Here is a 6,795-nt window from a genome sequence, read left to right as displayed (position 1 = left end):
GTGTGTGTGTGTGTGTGTGTGTGTGTGTGTGTGTGTGTGTCCACCTATGACAGGGGTCCTGGGCGCACTTCGAGTTGGGCTGTACCGTGACTCAGACCCATCAGCCCCTTCTTTTTCTGAAGGGGACAGGTGAGGCAGTCTGCCCCCATGAAGAGCCGCGTGGCACTGGAGCAGGGCTGCTCTGCCCGCAGGGCCATCGTCCGATAGAAATGACTCCCTGGCAGCATCTGCTTTTGGTGTGGTACGGACCCCATGTGTGTCGCTGGCCCATCACTGGTTGGAGGAGACTTTAATGAGGTTTCGGTCTACATGCCTGCCTTCTCTTCTGGGATGCGCCCAGGATCGGGATGGCTGGCCAATCCAGCTTTGCAAACTGTTTTTCACAGTGGCTGGACGTCTTTCAGCCACCTACCTATCTTTTTTGTTTCGTTTTTCATTTTTTTGCTTAACTTGCATATCTGTGTGGTAAAATATAGCTAACGCAAAATGTATCACGTTAAGCATGTTTGAGTGTCTGTGACTGTGGTGTTAAGTACATGCACTGTACGGTGCACCCACCACCTCTATCCATGTCCAGATCTTTTCTTATCGCCCCAAACAGAAATTCTGTCCCCCTAAAACAGGAATGGCCAGGAGCCCCGGTGGCGGTGGGCTGCTAACGGCAAGGAAGGCCTTTCGAAAATACCAGCCGCTCCGCAGGACAAAGGGAGGCTTTCTATTCCCTGAAAGAGTTACCATCTCAGAACCCCCCGAGGACAGTTCTACCCCTAGGGTCACCAGGTGTCGGAATTGACTCGATGGCAGGTAAGCGTTGGACTGCTCACCTCAAGGTTTATCGCCTCAGAGCCCTGCACAGGATTGGTGTAGTGGGTTACGTAGTGGGTTGCTAACTACTAGGTTAGCAGTTTGAAACCACCAGTCACTCTCCAGGGGAAAGATGAGACTTTCTACTCCTATAAAAAGTTACACTTCCAGAAACACACAGGGGCAGTTTTACTGAGTAGGAACTGACTTAGGGGCAGTGAGTTTGTGAGGCCTTTGTTATGAGTTGGAATGGGCAGGGCGTGTGGCCATCTTTTGCCCACTTCCGGCAGTCCCTGGTCACCCCTGCTCTACTTTCTGTCTCGACGACTGTTGTTGCCAGCTGCTGTAAAGTTGGCTCACAACTTGTCACCACAATGAACTCACCCCTACAGAGTCCTGTGCCATCCCCATGACCACACTGTGACCCGTCGAGTTTCATTGGCTAATTTTAAGAATTCGATCGCCAGGCTTTTCTTCCTAGTCCAGCGTACACTGGCTCTGACCTTTCATGGAAATTCTCCTAAAGGTTCTTTCCCAAGAGGCCCAGTGGGATATGGGAGCATCAGGGTTCCAATGAGTCTGGGGGAGATGTACTGGGCCCTGGTGGGGTCCTGGCCGCTCCTGGGAAACCCATCCTGGAAACGGATTCGTAGAGAAGAGTCGAGTCGTGACTAAGTAGGTGTGTTAGTCCGGGTAGACTAGAGAAACAAATCCAGGGAGACTCACGTGTATAAGAAAGAGGTTTATATACAAGAGCAATTGAAACTTGAGAAAACATCCCAGCCCAGATCAAGTCCATTAGGCCGATATTAGCCCATATGTCCAATACCAATCTATAAAGTCCTCTTCAGACTCACGAAACACATGCAATGACGCCAAATGCAGGACGATCATAGGCCAGTGGGTGGGAAGTCTTGTGGATCCAGAGGTGTTGTAAGCATCTCAGTACTGGCAGGGAGCTCCATGTAGTTCCATCAGCTCCGAAACTCTGACTGTCTCAGGGTAGCTTCATGTGGCTTCTCAGAAATGTTTCGCAGGGAGTGAGCCTTGTCAGTAAAGACTCTCCAAGAGAGTAAGCAGAGAGAGAGAGAGAGAGAGAGAGAGTGTCTCCTGCCTGCAAGGAGGAAATACCAGAGTTCCCAGAATTCTCAGGAGAAAGCCAGGCCCACACAGAGGCCTCGTTGGCCCTCCTCTGATTGACAGGCTAAACTCTACCCCTTCACTCTTAATCCTCAGATCACACCAGATGATGTGACAACCCCAGCAGGCCAGCCCTACCCGGGAGAGTGCATGCTCTGTGGCTTTCTGTCCCACCCCCACCCAATGTGGTTAGGCGTGCTGCCATCGGACAGCCTGACCTTAGGGCCCCACCACCACCACCCCTGGCTTTCTCCTGTTCTCTGGTCCCTTTCTTGCCCTCTCTGGCCTCCTCATCAACTGTGTGCTGCCATCTTTACTCTTCCTCCGCTTTGGCCTCCATCCATGCATTGCTCCCTATCTTCTGTGGCCATGCCTCGACCCCTGCAACACCTCCTCCCAGAACTCCCTGCACCCCCTCCAGGCACCCTTCAATGGGCTCTCCATGGGGGCTGGTAGCAGAAAGTGAATCCAGTCTCAAGCATCTCCTCCTCCTGGGGTCTGCTGTCATCTCGAGGTGCTGAGAAGGTCCCCCACCATCTCACCTCCCATAATCACAACCCCACCATCGATGCTGCCCCTTGGTCAAAACCGTGCCCGCCCCAGTTGCACTGGGTTCCTCTAGATTCTTCCTGAACCTTCCTTGTTCCTTCCTGCCCCAGGGCCTTTGCACGGACACGAGAGAACTCTGCCAGAAGCACCCTCCCAATCTCATCCCCACGTTCTCAACTCTCATGGCTCCTTCTCAGCAAAGATGTCCTGGCCTGATCCCTCCCCGCAGGTAGGCCCAGTGGCCCTTGACATGCCCACCTTCCGCTCCCTGCTCACCGTCTGTTCTTTCCATCCTTAGCATTGATCAATAAGACTGGCCTCCTTTGACATCATCTTCTGAGGTCAACGAGGACAGTTCCGGAAGGTCTCCCATGAGACCTGGCACCGTGCAGGAAATGAGGGTTTTGTTTTCTTGCTTTGGGTGTCGTCCCCAACTCCCACGTGGACCCCCAAACTAGCTTTCTATTGCCTCAGCCTCAGTGGCATTCTGCCAAGGTCTAGCCCCGCTCAGACTTCCCAATGCTCACTGATGCCCTTGGATACCACCTAATTTCCCCCCAATTTCCCCTAATTTCCTCACCAACCTGTGCCACCCCCCCCACTTCCCCGCCGGCTTTCCTCCCACCCTTTAGTCTGGGGCTATGTGGACTTCTTCCTTACTGTTCCCACAGGTAGCCCCACTGGCTCAGCATCCTACTTTTTCTACGTGGGATGTACATGAACTTGGGAGACTCCATCCCAGCATCCAGGACCTGCCACCCTCTTCTTCCCGTCATAGTTTAGTCTTTCAACAACCTATGTGGTTCAGGGGAAGTGGAGTAGCAAGAGGAATCCAGCCTCCCCTGGACTGGGTGGAATTTGTTCAAGGACAGACATGTCCTGCCCACTGAGGCTGTTGAGGGCCACTTGGTACCACAGCGACTGAGGCTGCCAGAGACATGGAGGGAGAGAGCAATGGTTTCTTGAGATTGTAGCTTGATATCCTGGATCACACTGTGCCTGAAGTCCACCCTGCCTCTGGGTATTTGGCTTAAGTTTGTCTTGGGCTTCTTGGAACAGAAAAGTCATCAGGGATCCACATCTCTTTCTTCAAGGTCGAGACACCCCAAGGGAAGAGTGTTTTCTTAATTTTTTTAAACTGCTATATGTCTAACACAGAAGTCCTGTTGGCTCCCAACTGATGGGTTATGCATTGGGCTGCTAACCTCAAAGACAGCAGTTCTAAACCACCAGGCAGAAAGACAAAGCTTTCTACTCCTGTAAGGAGTTATGGTCTCGGAAACCCACAAGAGCAGTTCTCCTCTGTCCCATCGGGTGATGATGAGTTGGAATTAACTTGATGGTAGTGAGTTTGAGGCATTTCTGAGTGTGTCTAGTGAATTAATTATCTAATCTGATGCACAAGGTCTCTTGAAAGTGTTAAAAAACAAGGATGTTACTTTGAGGACTAAGGTGAGCTTGACCCCAGTCATGGTATTCTCCATCACTTCCTACGTGCGTGAAAGTTGGACGTTGAGTTAGTTAATTGTGCCAACCTGGCCGATAAACACATGTGGGGCTAATTGAAAGGCGGAGGGATAAATGGGTGGTGAGCCTCGCCTTTCTAGCTCTCAGGTCTCTTGCTTTGTGATGGTCGCACCAGGGTGCAGCTGCCTTAGCAGTTCCCTGCTTCAGCTTGCAAGATTGACTTCCTACAAGACATCCCCAAGGAGAAGCCGCATGGACCTACTCTGATGCAGCCCTGGGTGCTGGAGCAGCCGTGTGGAGACCCCTGCCAGCGCTGAGATGCTTGCACATTCACTGACTCAGCTTTCCTCCTGCAGTCGGCATCATAGTGTGTGTTTTGTGAGGTGGAGGACTTTGTGGACTGGTGTTGGGTTAATGGGTTAATGTTGGACTTGTGGGCTTGGGCAGCATTGGGTTGGGATGTTTTCTTGATGCGCACTTAATCTTGACATAAAACTCTCTTATACATGACTTGCTGTGGATTTGTTTCTCTAAAGTACCCAGACTCATACAAACATTGAATATAGAAGACTGACAAATGATTGCATTTGAATTCTGGTGCTGGACAAGCACATTGGAAGTGCCACGGACTGCTACAAGCACCAAGTCTGTCTTGGATGAAGGACAGCCAGACTGCTCCTTAGAGGCAAGGATGGCGAGACTGACCTTTAAAAAAATTTTTTTTTGGCTCACATACTTGGGACGTTATTAGGCGAGACTAGTTCCTGGAAAAAGACATCATGCTGGGTCAAGTAGAGGGACAGTAAAGAGAGGAAGCCCTTCGACGCCGTGGCTACATCAATGGGCTCAACGTAAGAACCGTTGTGAGGCTGGCGCAGGAGCAGATGGTGTTTCGCTCTGTTGTGGAGGGTGGATCTGAGTCAGAACGGACTCCATGTCCCTCACGACAGCAAGTAGCTGTGCTCAGTCCAGGTCAGGGCTAGTTCTACTGCCGCCACCTGCAAGGAAAGAGCAGACCTTGAGCATGGCAGCATGTGGACTGTGGGCATGTGGGCGGGGCTGGGTGGGAGCGGGGCGGGCAGAGGAGGAGGATGCTGACTTGGACGTTGAAGGATGGGTAGGGTCTGGGGAGAAGGCAAGGTGTCCCAGGTGGAGAGAAGAGAGCAAAACACACATACACGTTCAGAGGACACCAACCTCTGCTCCTAGCACCTGTTCTTATGAGGACTTTGTTCACGGAACCAGCGGCCCATGTGGCCCATTTCCTGACTCCCTCCTGCCCTCACCCCCCTGTTGCCACTCTGGCCTCCAGGAAGTTACTGCCAAAAAGCCCAAACCTCGGGGCTTTTGCAGCGCTGTGCCTCCTGCCCAGCTGCTCCTTCCCTGGAGTTGTGACCACCTGGTTCTGTCCATGGTTAATTCCTTCTCTGGTGTTATCTCCCCAGAAAGGTCCCTCCCATAAGGCCTTCTAATCCTGTGATTCTCAACCTGTGGGTCGCAACCCCTTTAGTGACCCTTTCCCAGGGGTGGCCTGATTCATAACACTAGCAAAATGACCGTGATGAAGTAGCAACGAAAATCATGTTATGGTTGGGGGTCACCACACCATCAAATGTATGAAAGGGTCACCGTATGAGGAAGGTGGAGAACCTCTGCTCTAATCTGCTGTTCAGTTCATCCCCTGCTGAGTTGTCCTCCTGCATTTACGCTCTGATGAGTTAAACATTCATCTCTTCCCTCAGCCTAGACACTCGGGGTGTGTGTGTGTGTGTGTGTGTGTGTGTGTGTGTGTGTGCTGCTAGCAGGTCAGGTCCACCTTGGCCCCAGGATCCCAGACATGAAGCTCACAGAGAGGGATGTCTGGATGCCAAGTGAGGGCCTCTGGGATTCTTTTGTCCAGAAATTCCTAGCCCTCCATGCTCTTCCACAGCGTTCTGGAACAATGCTTTGGAGTGTTCCAGAATATTCTAGAACAGACAGGGGAGAGGCACACAACATCGTGGTCTCTCTCCTCCGGAGTCTCGGGAGAGAGGAGGCCCTTCATCTTCTTCTGTAGCGAGGCCAGCTCCTTCCAGCGGGGTGCTGGTCCTTGACTCCCTGCCCCTCTCTGAGATTCACGTTCCTCATCGGCCCCACCCCCACCCAGGCATCTGGGAAGCAGCGCCAGGTCTCTGTCCTTCTTCCTGGGCCCTAAAGAGCCTTAATGGAGAGTGGGCGTCTGGCGTCATGGCAACAGGCAGCAGCACCCATGTAGCTGGGTAGCACAGGGTTGTCATAACAACAGCATCTCCTGGTTCCCCTGGTGACAGTCTTGAGCTCTGGGTCCAGGGGCAGAAATCCACCAGGGAAGGGAGGGAGGGAGGGAGGCAGGCATACATGGCTCCCAGCAAGTACAAGATATCGCCTAGACGAGAAGCCATTGTACACCACACACACAACAGAGACCACCTCCTTAGAAGGACGGTGGGAGACTCATGTCCAAGGCTCACCTCACTTGCCCAGTGTCACAACGGAACCAGGTTCGGCGACAGAGAGCCCATGAGCCCGGTGTCACCTGGCCCTGCCGTGTCATGCACACAGCTCCTCACGGTCCCCCACCCAGGCTGTTCCCTCGGCCTGGAGTGCCTTTCTCTCTTTCTGGCCCCTACCTCCACCCCGCTGGACCTCCTGGCTCAGCTCGACTTCGTCCCCCTGAAGTCACTACACCCCAATTTGAGCCTTTATCATGTTGACAATTAAGTTATTGCTTGTTTGCTTGTGTGATGATTAGTTTAATAAATGTTCCTCCACCAGATGCGACACGCTCGCCATCCCAGTCACAGCTGCGCCCCACAC

The sequence above is a fragment of the Echinops telfairi genome, unplaced genomic scaffold (genome assembly GCF_000313985.2).
Source record: "Echinops telfairi isolate 266 unplaced genomic scaffold, ASM31398v2 ScPeMD7_7457;HRSCAF=8495, whole genome shotgun sequence".
In the NCBI taxonomy this organism is placed as follows: Eukaryota; Metazoa; Chordata; class Mammalia; order Afrosoricida; family Tenrecidae; genus Echinops; species Echinops telfairi.
Note: the sequence above shows the minus strand (reverse complement) of the source record.